We start from the raw sequence: 16,630 nt of genomic DNA, 5'->3' as shown, positions 1-16,630 counted from the left end.
GGGCACCCATGAAAGACCAAGCACAGGCCCGGGTTCTGTCAGTTAGCCATACAGTAAGGCCATACAGTAAGTCCAGGGCACCTTTCCACCACCCACAGAGACCAGTGGGAATAGGACATGCTAGGTGATGCCCAGCCCAGAAGAATCGATGTCAAGCTCTTTTTGTCCCAAATCCCAGACTAATTGCTGGGTGCCCAAATCAGCTGCCCGGGGACTGGTGTCTTCCCAGAGCAGCCCCAGTTGAGGCTTTCTGGTTTCTCTCTCTCTGTGTTGTTTTCTCTCTCTATATATAAAGATTTGGATTTTGTCTTTTTTTTCCCCCTTTTCTCCTTACCAGGAACTTGAAGGCCACCTAGTGGAAAGTTTTATTTGCAGGGACAAAGGAGTTTGGCAACTTGGCAAAGGGCCTCCTCTTTAAAGCAACAGCTTTTGTGTGGGGAGGCAGCTGAGACAACAGCCCAGGAGAGAGCTGGGTCCTGCTTCTCTGGGATACAGGAAAGATTTACTTATCAACTGCTTAACATTCTCTGAACCAGAAGCCTTTGCTCACTGCATGACACAGGCTGAGTCACTCACTTGCATACAAGTTCTGGAGTTGAGCCAGGGCTGTCCTCAGGAATCCAGGAATGCCAGCAGATGAGACTCTGAGGGGGATATGGTATCACTGGGTGGAGGGGGGTGGTGGAGAGTCAAGAAAAATGTCAAAGTAAGCAGCCTGGTTGCAGTGTGGACATTCAGAGCCAGGCCTTGATAGGAAGGTGTGGGGGTTCCTATTCAAATTTCAAGTGGGAAAACTTCATACATTTTGCACGGACTTCACCAATCCTGTATTTTTGCTGGGTCCCTGCTGCTATAGCAAGGTGGCTGAGTCCTTTACCAAAAGGTACAGGAGGTCACCCAGATGACACCAAGTGTGACAGGCAGTACTGGGCAAGCCCCTTCTCCTAGGTCTTCTCATTAAAAATTCACCCCTGCAGTGATCCTCAGCAACAGACTATTGTTTTCCTAATGCCAGGTACAGAAAGTAAAGTTAAACAAAATCTTCCTCTTGCTGAGGGTAGTGGAAGATGAAAAGATAAAGTGTTGCCTTCCCCAAAGTCAGTAGGCAGTGGGTGGAACCAGCTCCAGGTAGAGTTGGTGGGAATCCCCAGGCCTCCCTCGGGGCTTTCATTTCCCTTCTGTAATTCCAGAACATATGGGGGTGTCCAGTAGAAAACCAAACCTAGTTGCACAGAAGTACTCCTAAGTGGTTGTGGAATGAGTAAAATATAAGCAAAATACCCAATTTATATTATTTTTAAAATATCTATTAGTAAACCCCAGTGAGCCCCTCTTTTTCTAAAGGAGCACCTCCCCAATTAGGTAGACACCAAGGGTTCCCTATTAGAAACTTGAACCAGATTCCCTTTCCCTTTCTCAATCACTTTGTGTGTGAAGACATTTCACATGGAAGTGGAAGGACTAAGCTTCTTCAGGGCCCTGCCAGAGCCAGATGTTACCCTATAGCCTCTGGCCTGGGCCACCCTGAACAGGCAGCTCTAACATGACTAGAACTAGGGGAATATCTGATATCTAGTTAATATATGAAATTATCACTTCCTACATAACATATATATACAGATAATCATTAGGAAACCTAACACAACTGTTAACCTTCCAAATTAGCAGAAGGAAAACACATATCCACAGGCACTGCAAAATCATACCTATGGAAAAGCATTGACCTAAAGCAAATAGACTGCCAGATATTTCTCCAGCAAAAATGAGTTCATTTGGGATCAGCAGAGAATTGGGGGTCTGCAACCGGGGCAAGACACATTAAAATACACAGCAAAGGAACGAGAACAAGAACACTTTTATAGAGGGAAAAAGGAAGTTGGGAGGGCTTTAATAAACAAAGAATCCATGGCTTTTCATTGACTGAGTTCTTAACAAGTCAGAGGAGTCTTTCTTCTTGTTGGGCTCTGCTGTCATTATAGGGCATGAGAGCTCCCCCTTCTGGTCTCCTACTCTATTTAACTGTGGTTTCTGTTTATTAATTTTTTTTTTTACAAGAGACAGGAAAGGGGGAAGAATTAAGGAAACCATAAACAAAATGAAAAGACAACCCACAGAATGGGAGAAAATATTTGCTAACAAAAAGACTGATAAGGGATTAATCTCCAAAATATACAAACAGCTCATGCAGCACAATAACAAAAAAACAAACAACCTAATCAAAAAATGGGTGGAAGATCTAAACAGACCTTTCTCCAAAGAAGACATAAAAATGGTCAAAAAGTACATGAAAAGATGCTCAACATCACTAATTATTAGAGAAATGCAAATCAAAACTACAGTGAGGTATCACCTTATATCAGTCAGAGTGGCCATCATCAAAAAATCTACAAACAATAAATGCTGGAGAGCGTGTGGAGAAAAGAGAACACTCTTGCACTGTTGGTGGGATTGTAAATTGATACAGCCACTGTGGAGAGCAGTATGGAGGTTCCTTAAAAAACTAAAAATAGGGCTTCCCTGGTGGTGCAGTGGTTGAGAGTCCGCCTGCCGATGCAGGGGACACGGGTTCGTGCCCCAGTCCGGGAAGATCCCACATGCTGTGGAGTGGCAGGGCCCATGAGCCATGGCTGCTGAGCCTGTGTGTCTGGAGCCTGTGCTCCACAACGGGAGAGGCCACAACAGTGAGAGGCCCGCGTGCCGCAAAAAAAAAAACAAAAACAAAAAAACTAAAAATAGAGCTACCTTATGACCCAGCAATCCCACTCCTGGGCATATATCTGGAGAAAATAATAATTCAATAGCCAGGACATGGAAGCGACCTAAATGTCCATTGACAGAGGTATGGATAAAGAAGATGTGGTGTATATATATATATATATATATACACAATGGAATATTGCTTGGGCATAAAAAGAATGAAATAATGTCATCTGCAGCAACATGGATGGACCTAGAGATTGTCATACTGACTGAAGTAAGTCAGACAGAAAAAGACAAATATCATACAATATTGCTTATATGTGGAATCTAAATAAAAATGGTACAAATGAACTTATTTACAAAACAGAAATAGAGTCACAGATATAGAAAACAATCTTATGGTTACCAGTGGGGAACGGGAGGAGGGATAAATTGGGAAATTGGGATTGACACATAGATACTACTATATATAAAATAGATAACTAATAACGGCCTACTGTATAGTACAGGACACTCTACTCAATATTCTGTAATGACCTATATGGGAAAAGAATCTAAAAAAGAGTGGATATATGTATATATATAACTGATTCACTTTGCTGTACAGCAGAAAGTAACACAACATTGTAAATCAACTCTACCCCAATAAAAATTTTTTTAAAAACTGAAAATAAGAGAATTTATAACAAACATAAATATTATATCAATAAATATAAATGGAATAAACTTATTAAAAGAAAGAGCTTCTGGACAAGATGGAGTAAATGCACTTCTCCCTATCCTTCCCACTAAGTATAGTTATAACCCCTGGATATTATACATCAAACAAGCACAAGAAGACACTGAGAGGTGGAGAAAAGAAGTCAGGCTGGCTAGGAACTGCAGGACCAAGGAACAACACAGGGGTGAGTTCCTTGAGTTTTCTTTCTGCCTCAGGTGTCCAGGAGTGGGTGCTGGGGAAGCTGGTGATCCAGAAATAACAGGCACAGACAGCCCTCCAAAAAGCCTACTCTCTCTGGCCAAACACTAGGGGCAGCCTAGCAAGACAGAACACTTTTAGGTGATAACTTCTCTACTTCAGTCACACTCCAGGGAAAAAAAAATGGCCTCACCCCCATTCCTGTCACCAAAATATAAGTGGGGGGCTTAGACTCTTACCAGCTGTAACAAGACACACACGCCCTGTCCCCACTGGGTTGGTGTCAGAGACAGCAGAGTGAGAAGCTGGGACTTTTACGGCCTCCAAACAATGTGAGTCCTTATCCCACTCTGCAGTGTCAGTGGAGGTAAGGAGGCACCTGGTGGTGTCTGTGTCTGCATACATCTAGTGAGGACCCTGAGCTCCTACCTTTGCCTAGCAGTAATGAGGCACCTTCTGTCCCTGGGTGTCAACACAAGCAAAGTAGGGACGTTGGACTTCCACCTCCACCAGGTAGTAAGGAAGCATTGATAAAATAGATCTGGCTAAGAGCCAGAGTCTCATAACACAATACTCAAAGTGTTCAGGATATAATAAAAAATCATTGTCAGGAAAATCTCAACTTGACTGAGAAAATACAATCAACAAACACCAATATTGAGAAGACACAGAAGTTGGAGTTATGTGACAAGGAAATTAAAAAAAATTTTTTTTAATTTGAAATAAGATTCACAATATGGTAGGAAAAAATATACAGTAGGTCCTGTGTACCCTGTGTACCCTAATCCCCCAATGACAACATTTTGCATAGCTATAATACAATATCAAATCCATGAAATTGACATTTAGCACAACCCACAGAGTTTATTAAGGTGCTGCCAGTTGTATATGCAGTCGTGTGTGTGTGTGTGTGTACTTCTGTGAAATTTGTCACATGTGTAGCTTTGTGCAACTATCATCACAATCAAGATCCAGAACTGTTTCTTCACCACAAGGCTCCCTTGGGCTACCCTTTTGCATCCACCCCTCCCCCAAACCCTAACTCTTAGAAACCACTTATTTGTTTCTCATGTCTATAATTACATTAGTTTAAAAATATTATAGAAATGGAATCATTCAGTATGTAACTTTTGGAGATTGGTTTTTCTCACTCAGCATAATTTCCTTAAGATCTTTCCTGGTTGTTGTGTATATCAATAATTTATTCCTTTTTATTACTGAATAGAATTCCATGATATGGATGTACAAGTTTATTTAATCATTCACCCATTGAAGGACAACTGAATTGTTTCCAGTTGCAATTATTAATAATAAATCCACTATGCACACTTGTGTATAGATTTTTGTGTGAATCTAAGTTTCCATTTCTCAGGGATAAATGCTCAAGAGTGGTTGGTGATTCATATAGTAGTTATATTTTTAGTTTTAAAAAAATTGCCAAACTGTTTTCCAGAGTGGATGACAATTTTACATTCCTGCCAGCAATAAAAGAGTGATCCAGGTCTTCCCTGGTGGCGCAGTGGTTGAGAGTCTGCCTGCCGATGCAGGGTACACGGGTTCGTGCCCCTGTCTGGGAAGATCCCACATGCTGCGGAGCAGCTGGGCCTGTGAGCCATGGCCACTGAGCCTGCGCGTCTGGAGCCTGTGCTCTGCAACAGGAGAGGCCACAACAGTGACAGGCCCACATACCGTGATTAAAAAAAAAAAAGAGTGATCCAGTTTCTCTGCCTCTTCACCAGCAATTGGTGTTATCACTATTCTTTTTTTTTTTTTTTTTTTGCGGTACGCGGGCTTCTCACTGTTGTGGCCTCTCCCGTTGCGGCGCACAGGCTCCGGACGCGCAGGCTCAGCGGCCATGACTCACGGGCGCAGCCGCTCCGCGGCATGTGGGATCCTCCCAGACTGGGGCACGAACCCGTGTCCCCTGCATCGGCAGGCGGACTCTCAACCACTTGCGCCACCAGGGAAGCCCTATCACTATTCTTAATTTTAATCTTTCTGGCAGGTGTGTAGTGATATCTCATTGTGGTTTGAATTTGTATTTCTCTGATGGCTATTGATGATGAATATCTTTTCCTGTGCTTATTTGCCATCTGTATATCCTCAGGAACAGAAATATCTGTTCATATCTTTTGCCCATTTTCTAATTCAATTGTTTTTTTTTTAATACTGAGTTTTGAGAGTTCTTTGTATATTCTGCATACAAGTCCCTTGTCAAATATATGGTTTGCAAATATTTTTTCTTATTCTGTAGATATGTTTGTCTTTTCATCCTCTTCACAACATCTTTTACAGAGCAAATCTTTTAATTTTGTTGAGGTCTAGTTTATTAATTTTTCCTCTTATGGATCATACTTTGGGTGTCAAGTCTAAGAATTCCTTACCTAGTCCAAGAACCTCAAGGCTTTCTCCCATATTTTTTTCTCTAAAAGTTCTTAGTTTTACACTTTTAATTTAAGTAAGTCTATGATTCATTTTGAGTTAATTTTCATATAGGTGTGATATTTGGGTTGAGGCTCAATTCAATGTCCAGTTGCTCCAGCACCATTTATTGAAAAGACAATCCTTCCTCATTTGAATTGCTTTTTCATCTTTGTCAAAATAAGTTGGACATATTTGTATGGATATATTTCTGGGATCTCTCTTTGGTTTCACTGATCTATGTGTCTAACCCTCTGCCAATACCACCCTGCCCTGATTACTGTAACTCTATACTAAGCTTTAATATCTGGTAAAGTTATTTCTCCCACTTTATTCTTTTCAAGGTTGTTTTAGCTACTCTAGTGCCATACCTATCCATATAGATTTCAGAAAAAGCTTGTTGATGTCTACACAAACAAATTTAAGCAGAGATTTGATAGGAACTTTATTAAATGTAGAGATCAATTTGGAGAGAAGCAACATCTTTACTAAGTTGAGTCTTCCAATCTATGAACAAAGTACTTATCTCCTATTTTTTAAGACTTTTTCTATTTCTTTCCTTGGCATTTTACAAATTTCAGTATACAGACACTGTATGTGTTAGGTTTATAGCTAAGTTTTTCATTTTATTTGGGAAATAAGAAATGGTGTCATGTTTTAAATTCCTGTTTCCACATGTTCATTTTTAGTAAATAGAATTGCAATTAATTCTTTGTGTGATGATTTTATATCCTGTGACCTGCTGAATTCATATAGTGTTTTAGAAATTTTGTGAGGATTTCGTAGATTCATTAGTATTTTTTACATAGTGTCATCTGAAAATAAGGAGTCTTGTTTCTGCTTTTTTAATCTGTAAGCCTTTTATTTCTTTTTATTGTCTTATTACAGTGGTTAGGATTTCCAATACCATGTTGTCAGGTGGTCAGAATAGGACTGCTGAGAGTGGACATCCTTGCCACTCTCACAATCTTAGGGGGAAAGCACTGTCTTTCCTTTAGCTATGATGTTAGCTTTAGGTTTCCTTGTAGGTGTTCTTCATTAAGTTGAAGAAATTTCCCTCTATTATTAGTTTGATGAGAGTTTTTATAATAAATATTTGTTAGATTTTGTCCAATGCTTTCCCTGCATTGATTGATATATCATATGTTTACTTTTTCTTAACCTATTATATGGTAGCTTACAGTAATTGATTTTCAAATATTGATCCAGTCTCACATAGCAGGAATTTGCTAATGGTATATCATTTTAAAAAATACGTTGCTGGATTTGATTTGCTAGTATTCTGTTGAGGAATTCTGCATCAAGATCATGGGAGATTTTGATAGATGGGTGTATTTTCTTATACGGATTTTGTGGTAATTCTTGAGGTAATATTGGTTTCATATAATGAGTTCAGAAGTGTTCTTGGCTTCCTATTTTGCTGGAGGAGACTGTGTAAAATTGGTGTTAAACTTTTTTTTTTTACATCTTTATTGGAGTATAATTGCTTTACAATGATGTGTTAGTTTCTGCCTTACATCAAAGTGAATCTGTTATACATATACATATGTTCCCATATCTCTTCCCTCTTGCATCTCCCTCCCTCCCACCCTCCCTATCCCACCCCTCTAGGTGGTCACAAAGCACCAAGCTGATCTCCCTGTGCTATGGGGCTGCTTCCCACTAGCTATCTATTTTACCTTTGGTAGTGTATATATGTCATGCCACTCTTTCGCTTTGTCACAGCTTACCCTTCCCCCTCCCCATATCCTCAAGTCTATTCTCTAGTAGTTCTGTGTCTTTATTCCTGTCTTACCCCTAGGTTCTTCATGTCATTTTTTTCCTTAAATTCCATATATATGTGTTAGCATACGTTATTAGTCTTTCTCTTTCTGACTTACTTCACTCTGTATGACAGACTCTAAGTCCATCCACCTCATTACAAATAGCTCAATTTCGTTTCTTTTTATGGCTGAGTAATATTCCATTGTATATATATGCCACATATTCCTTATCCATTCATCCGATGATGGATACTTAGGCCGTTCCCATCTCCTGGCTATTGTAAATAGAGCTGCAATGAACATTTTGGTACATGACTTTTTGAATTACGGCTTTCTCAGGGTATATGCCCAGTAGTGGGATTGCTGAGTCATACGGTAGTTCTATTTGAAGTTTTTAAAGGAACCTCCATACTGTTCTCAATAGTGGCTGTACCAATTCACATTCCCACCAGCAGTGCTAGAGGGTTCCCTTTTCTCCACACCCTCTCCAGCATTTATTGTTTCTAGATTTTTTGATGATGGCCATTCTGACTGGTGTGAGATGATTATCTCATTGTAGTTTTGATTTGCATTTCTCTAATGATTAATGATGTTGAGCATTCTTTCATGTGTTTGTTGGCAGTCTGTATATCTTCTTTAGAGAAATGCCTATTTAGTTCTGCTGCCCATTTTTGGATTGGGTTGTTTGTTTTTTTGTTATTGAGCTGCATGAGCTGCTTGTCAATTTTGGAGATTATTCCTTTGTCAATTGCTTCATTTGCAAATATTTTCTCCCATTCTGAGGGTTGTCTTTTGGTCTTGTTTATGGTTTCCTTTGCTGTGCAAAAGCTTTGAAGTTTCATTAGGTCCCATTTGTTTATTTTTGTTTTTATTTCCATTTCTCTAGGAGGTGGGTCAAAAAGGATCTTGCTGTGATTAATGTCATAGAGTGTTCTGCCTGTTTTCCTCTAAGAGTTTGATAGTTTCTGGCCTTACATTTAGGTATTTAATCCATTTTGAACTTACTTTTGTGTATGGTGTTAGGGAGTGTTCTAATCTCATACTTTTACACGTACCTGTCCAGTTTTCCCAGCACCACTTATAGAAGAGGCTGTCCTTTCTCCACTGTACATTCCCGCCTCCTTTATCAAACATAAGGTGACCATATGTGCATGGGTTTATCTTTGGGCTTTCTATCCTGTTCCATTGATCTATATTTCTGGTTTTGGCCAGTACCATACCATCTTGATTACTGTAGCTTTGTAGTATAGTCTGAAGTCAGGGAGCCTGATTCCTCCAGCTCCATTTTTCGTTCTCAAAATTGCTTTGGCTATTCGGGGTCTTTTGTGTTTCCATACAAATTGTGACATTTTTTGTTCTAGTTCTGTGAAAAATGCCAGTGGTAGTTTGATAGGGATTGCATTGAATCAGTAGATTGCTTTGGGTAGTAGAGTCATTTTCACAATGTTGATTCTTCCAATCCAAGAACATGGTATATCTCTCCATCTATTTGTATCATCTTTAATTTCTCTCATCGGTGTCTTATAATTTTCTTCATACAGGTCTTTTGTCTCCTTAGGTAGGTTTATTCCTAGATATTTTATTCCTTTTGTTGCAATGGTAAATGGGAGTGTTTTCTTGATTTCACTTTCAGATTTTTCATCATTAGTGTATAGGAATGCCAGAGAGTTCTGTGATTAATTTTGTATCCTGCTACTTTACCAAAGTCATTGATTAGCTCTAGTAGTTTTCCGGTAGCATCTTTAGGATTCACTATGTATAATATCAGGTCATTTGCAAACACTGACAGCTTTACTTCTTCTTTTCTGATTTGGATTCCTTTCATTTCCTTTTCTTCTCTGATTGCTGAAACTTCCAACACTATGTTGAATAAGAGTGGTGAGAGTGGGCAACCTTGTCTTGATCCTGATCTTAGTGGAAATGCTTTCAGTTTTTCACCATTGAGGACGATGTTGGCTGTGGGTTTGTCATATATGGCCTTTATTATGTTGAGGAAAGTTCCCTCTATGCCTACTTTCTGCAGGGTTTTTATCATAAATGGGTGTTGAATTTTGTCGAAAGCTTTCTCTGCATCTATTGAGATGATCATATGGTTTTTCTCCTTCAGTTTTTAATATGGTGTATCACATTGATTGATTTGCATATATTGAAGAATCCTTGCATTCCTGGAATAAACCCCACTTGATCATGGTGTATGATCCTTTGAATGTGCTGTTGGATTCGGTTTGCTAGTATTTTGTTGAGGATTTTTGCATCTACGTTCATCAGTGATATTGGCCTGTAGTTTTCTTTCTTTTTGACATCCTTGTCTGGTTTTGGTATCAGGGTGATGGTGACTTCATAGAATGAGTTTGGGCGTGTTTCTCCCTCTGCTATATTTTGGAAGAGTGTGAGAAGGATAGGTGTTAGCTTTTACTAAATGTTTGATAGAATTCGCCTGTGAAGCCATCTGGTCCTGGCCTTTTGTTTGTTGGAAGATTTTTTTTTTTTTTTTTTTTTTTTTTTTTGCCATACGCGGGCCTCTCACTGTCGCGGCCTCTCCCATTGCGGAGCACAGGCTCTGGTTGCGCAGGCTCAGCAGCCATGGCTCACGGGCCCAGCCGCTCCGCGGCATGTGGGATCTTCCCAGACCGGGGCACGAACCCACATCCCCTGCATCGGCAGGCGGACTCTAAACCACTGCGCCACTAGGGAAGCCCTGTTGGAAGATTTTTAATCACAGTTTCAATTTCCGTGCTTGTGATTGGTCTGTTCATATTTTCTATTTCTTCCTGATTCAGTCTTTTCAGGTTTTGCTCTTCTAAGAATTTGTCCATTTCTTCCAGGTTGTCCATTTTATTGGCATAGAGTTGCTTGTAGTAATCTCTCATGATCTTTTGTATTTCTGCAGGGTCAGTTGTTAATTCTTTTTCATTTCTAATTCTATTGATTTGAGTCTTCTCCCTTTTTTTCTTGATGAGTCTGGCTAATGGTTTATCAATTTTGTTTATCTTCTCAAAGAACCAGCTTTTAGTTTTATTGATCTTTGCTATCGTTTCCTTTAGTTCTTTTTCATTTATTTCTGATCTGATCTTTATGATTTCTTACCTTCTGCTAACTTTGGGGGTTTTTGTTCTTCTTTCTCTAATTGCTTTAGGTGCAAGGTTACATTGTTTATTCGATATGTTTCCTGTTTCTTCAGGTAGGATTGTATTGCTATAAACTTCCCTCTTAGAACTGCTTTTGCTTCATCCCATAGGTTTTGGGTTGTCATGTTTCCATTGTCATTTGTTTCTAGGTATTTTTTGATTTCCTCTTTGATTTCTTCAGTGATCACTTCATTAGTAAGTAGTGTATTGTTTAGCCTCCGTGTGTTTGTATTTTTTACATACCTTTTCCTGTAATCGATATCTAGTCTCATAGCATTGTGGTCAGAAAAGATACTTGACAAAATTTCAATTTTCTTAAATTTACCAAGTCTTGATTTGTGCACAAGGTATGATCTATCCTGGAGAATGTTCCATGAGCAGTTGAGAAAATGTGTATTCTGTTGTTTTTGGATGGAATGCCCTATAAATATCAATTAAGTCCATCTTCTTTAATGTATCATTTAAAGCTTGTGTTTCCTTATTTATTTTCATTTTGGATGATCTGTTCATTGGTGAAAGTGGGGTGTTAAAGTCCCCTACTATGAATGTGTTACTGTCGATTTCCCCCTTTATGGCTGTTAGTATTTGCTTTATGTATTGAGGTGCTCCTATGTTGGGTGCATAAATATTTACAATTGTTATATCTTCTTCTTGGATCGATCCCTTGATCATTATGTAGTGTCCTTCTTTGTCTCTTCTAGTAGTCTTTATTTTAAAGTCTATTTTGTCTGATATGAGAATTGCTACTCTAGCTTTCTTTTGGTTTCCATTTGCATGGAATATCTTTTTCCATCCCCTCACTTTCAGTCTGTATGTGTCTCTAGGTCTGAAGTGGGTCTCTTGTAGACAGCATATATATGGGTCTTGTTTTTGTATCCATTCAGCCAGTCTGTGTCTTTTGGTGGGAGCATTTAATCCATTTACCTTTAAGGTAATTATCAATATGTATGTTCCTATTCCCATTTTCTTAATTGTTTTGGGTTTGTTATTGTATGTCTTTTCCTTCTCTTGTGTTTCTTGCCTAGAGAAGGTCCTTTAGCATTTGTTGTAAAGCTGGTTTGGTCGTGCTGAACTCTCTCAGCTTTTGCTTGTCTGTAAGGTTTTCAATTTCTCCATCAAATCTGAATGAGATCCTTGCTGGGTAGAGTAATCATGCTTGTAGGTTTTTCTCCTTCATCACTTTAAATATGTCCTGCCAGTCCCTTCTGGCTTGCAGAGTTTCTGCTGAAAGATCAGCTGTTAACCTTATGGGGATTCCCTTGTGTGTTATTTGTTGTTTTTCCCTTGCTGCTTTTAATATATTTTCTTTGTATTTTATTTTTGACAGTTTGATTAATATGTGTCTTGGCGTGTTTCTCCTTGGATTTATCCTGTATGGGACTCTCTGTGATTCCTGGACTTGATTAACAATTTCCTTTCCCATATTAGGGAAGTTTTCAGCTATAATCTCTTCAAATATTTTCTCAGTCCGTTTCTTTTTCTCTTCTTCTTCTGGAACACCTACAATTTGAATGTTGGTGCGTTTAATCTTGTCCCAGATGTCTCTGAGACTGTCCTCAGGTCTTTTCATTCTTTTCTCTTTATTCTGCTCTGCAGTAGTTATTTCCACTATTTTATCCTCCAGGTCACTTATCCGTTCTTCTGTCTCACTTATTCTGCTATTGATCCCATCTAGAGTATTTTAAATTTCACTTATTGTGTTGTTCATCATTGCCTGTTTCATCTTTAGTTCTTCTAGGTCCTTGTTAAATGTTTCTTGCATTTTATCTATTCTATTTCCAAGATTTTGGATCATCTTTACTATCATTATTCTGAATTCTTTTTCAGGTAGACTGCCTATTTCCTCTTCATTTGTTAGGTCTGGTGGGTTCTTATCTTGCTCCTTCACCTGCTGTTTGTTTTTCTGTCTTCTCATTTTGCTTATCTTACTGTGTTTGGGGTCTCCTTTTTGCAGGCTGCAGGTTCGTAGTTCCCGTTGTTTTTGGTGTCTGGCTCCAGTGGCTAAAGTTGGTTCAGTGGGTGGTGTAGGCTTCCTGGTGGAGGGGACTAGTGCCTGTGTTCTGGAGGATGAAGGTGGATCTTGTCTTTCTGGTGGTCAAGTCCACTTCTGGTGGTGTGTTTTGGGGTGTCTGTGGCCTTATTATGATTTTAGGCAGCCTCTCTGCTAATGGGTTGTGTTGTGTTGCTGTCTTTCTAGTTGTTTGGCATAGGGTGTCCAGCACTGTAGCTTGCTGGTCCTTGAGTGAAGCTGGGTACTGGTGTTGAGATGGAGATCTCTGGGAGATTTTTGCCATTTGATATTATGTGGAGCTGGGAGGTCTCTTGTGGACCAGTGTCCTGAAGTTGTCTCTCCCATCTCAGAGGCACAGCAGTGACTCCTGGGTGCAGCACCAAGAGCCTTTCATCTACACAGCTCAGAATAAAAGGGAGAAGAATTAGAAAGAAAGAAAGAAAGAAAGAAAAGAAAAAGAAAGAAAGAAAGACAGAAAAGGAAGGAAGGAAGAAAGAAAGAAAAGAAAGAAAGAAAGAGGAAAGAGGATAAAATAAAATAAAGGTAAAATAAAATAAAGTTATTAAAATAAAAAATAATTTATTAAGAAAAAAAATTTTTTTAAAAAAGAAAGAACAACAACAAAAACAGATGGATAGAATCCTAGGTCAAATGGTGACAGCAAAGCTATACAGACCAAATCTCACACAGAAGCATACACATACACACTCACAAAAAGAGGAAAAGGGGAAAAAATAATAAATCTTGCTCTCAAAGTCCACCTCCTCAATTTGGGATGATTCGTTGTCTATTTATGTGTTCCACAGATGCAGTGTACATCAGGTTGATTGTGGAGCTTTAATCCACTGCTCCTCAGGCTGCTGGGGGAGATTTCCCTTTCTCTTCTTTGTTCGCACAGCTCCCGGGGCTCAGCTTTGGATTTGGCCCCGCCTCTGCGTGTAGGTCGCCGGAGGGTGTCTGTTCTTTGCTCAGACAGGATGGGGTTAAAGGAGCAGCTGCTTCGGGGACTCTGGCTCACTCAGGCCGGGTGAAGGGAGGGGTGAGGATGCGGGGTGAGCCTGCCGGGGCAGAGGCCGGCGTGACATTGCCCCAGTCTGAGGCACCCCATGCATTCTCCTGGGGAAGTTGTCCTTGGATCCTGGGACCCTGGCAGTGGCGGGCTGCACAGGCTCCCGGGCGGGGGGGAGGTGTGGAGAGTGACCTGTGCTCGCACACAGGCTTCTTGGTGGTGGCAGCAGCAGCCTTAGCGTCTCATACCCGTCTCTGAGGTCCGCGCTGTTAGCCGCGGCTCGCACCCGTCTCTGGAGCTCCTTTAAGCAGCGCTCTTAATCCCCTCTCCTCACGCACCAGGAAACAAAGAAGGAAGAAAAACTCTCTTGCTTCTTCGGCAGGTCCAGACTTTTCCCCGGACTCCCTCCCGGCTAGCAGTGGTGCACTAACCCCCTGCAGGCTGAGTTCATGCCGCCAACCCCAGTCCTCTGCCTGCTCTCCGACCGAAACCTGAGCCTCAGCTCCCAGGCCCGCCCACCCCGGCGTTTGAGCAGACAAGCCTCTCGGGCTAGTGAGTGCCGGTCAGCACTGATCCTCTGTGCAGGAATCTCTCCGCTTTGCCCTCCACACCCCTGTTGCTGTGCTCTCCTCCGTGGCCCTGAAGCTTTCTCCCTGCGCCACCGCAGTCTACGCCCGCGAAGGGGCTTCCTAGTGTGTGGAAACTTTTCCTCCTTCACAGCTCCCTCCCACTGGTGCAGGTCTCGTCCCTATTCTTTTGTCTCTGTTTATTCTTTTTTCTTTTGCTCTACCCAGGTACGTGGGGAGTTTCTTGCTTTTTGGGAGGTCTAAGGTCTTCTGCCAGCGTTCAGTAGGTGTTCTGTAGGAGTTGTTCCACGTGTAGATGTATTTCTGGTGTATCTGCTAGTGTTGGAGGGTCTCCTGCAGAGGCGGTGGGAGGCTGTGTCTCACGGTGAGGACCTGGTGTTAATCTTTAAAAATGTTTGGTAATACTCCCCAGTCAAAGTATATGGGATAGCATATTTCTTTTTTGGAAGCTTTTTAATTATAAATTCTATTTCTTTTATAAATACAGTGCTACTCAACTTATCTGTTTTACCTTGGCTAAGTGTTGTTAGTAGGTTGCTGTTTTCAAGGAATTGGTCCATTTCTTCTGAGTTATTGAATTTATGAAATAACGTTGTTTACAGTAGTCTCTTACTGCCTTTTTAAAAAAGAGATTCAAGGTCTATGTAGCACCTCTATCATTCCTGATATTATTTGTATATATTCTTTTTATCCTTTTTAGTCTTTCAAGAAGTCTTTCAATCTTACTGATTTTTTTCAAAGAATCAGCTTTTTGTTTCATTGATTTTTTCTTATTGTTTTTGTTTTCACTTTTATTCACTTCTACTTTCATTTTATTATTTACTTCTTGACAAGGATTTTAAAGCAGTTCTCAATAAAAAAATGCTTCAAGGAGCAGTTACAAACATACTTGAAACAAAGGGAAGCATGAGAAAGTCTCATCGAAGTAACAGAAAATATAAAGGAAAACCAAGTGGAAATCCTAGAATTAAAAATTACACTAACCAAAATTTAAAAACTCAGTGGAGTTTTATGCTGTTTCTCTCAACAACAGAATGGAGAGAATTCATGATCTGGAAATTAATACAGTAGGAACTGTCCAGTCTGAACAACAAAGAGAAAATAGAGTGAAGAAAACCAAAACCAAAACCAAAACCATGAATGTAGGTAGCCTCAGGGGCCTGTGGGAGTCTAATGAAAGAGCTAACATTTTTGTCATCAGAATCCCAGGTGGAAAGGAGAAAAAGAAAGGTGCTGAAAAAGCATTCAAATAAATATTGACTGAAAATTTCTCAAATTCAGCAAAAGACATAACATACAGATTTAAGAAGCTGAGCAAACACAATACAGGATAAACCCAAAGAAATTCATATCAACACAAGTCATAATCAAACTTTTGAAAACTAAAGACAAAGTAAAAATTCTTAAAGCAGCAAGCACAAATGATACCTACCAATAGAGGATAGATAATTCGAATCACAGCAGATTTCTCATCAGAAACCATGAAGAACAGAAGGAAGTGACACAACAGTTTTCACTTGCTGAAAGAAAATAACTATAATTTGATAGTTATTTAGTTATATATTTATTCTATAATTCTATATTCAGTGAAAATATCCTTCAGAAATGCAGGGAAAATCAAAATATTCTTAGGTAAAAGAAATAAGAAAATATTATCAGCACCTACCCTAAAAAATGGCTAAAGGGAGTCCTTGAAACAGAAAGACACGAAAAGAAGGAATCTTAGAACTCCAGAACAGAAGAGAAACAATAGAAAGGATATAGGTAAATACAATGGAGGCTTTTCTGTTCAACTTTGCTAAATTATGTTTGAGGATTGGAGCAAAAATTCTAACATTATCTGATGTGATTCTCAAAGAATATAGAGGAAATATTTAAAACAATTAAAAATGGGGGATGGTAAAGGGACATAGAGGTAAATAAGATTCTCGCACTTCACTCGAATTTGTAAAATATCAAAACTAGTGATAAATTATGCCTGTAGAATGCAATACTCAGAGCAAACAATAAAAAAAAATAAGTGAAACAGTAAAGTAAAAGAGGAACAAGAAAAGAAAGAATCCTCCAAATTTTTCTTTATCAACTCTACACA

The sequence above is a fragment of the Mesoplodon bidens genome (assembly GCF_964165515.1).
Source record: "Mesoplodon bidens genome assembly, chromosome: 3".
NCBI classification, from domain to species: Eukaryota; Metazoa; Chordata; class Mammalia; order Artiodactyla; family Ziphiidae; genus Mesoplodon; species Mesoplodon bidens.
The sequence above is the reverse complement of the archived record's forward strand: the minus strand, read 5'-3'. Positions refer to the sequence as shown.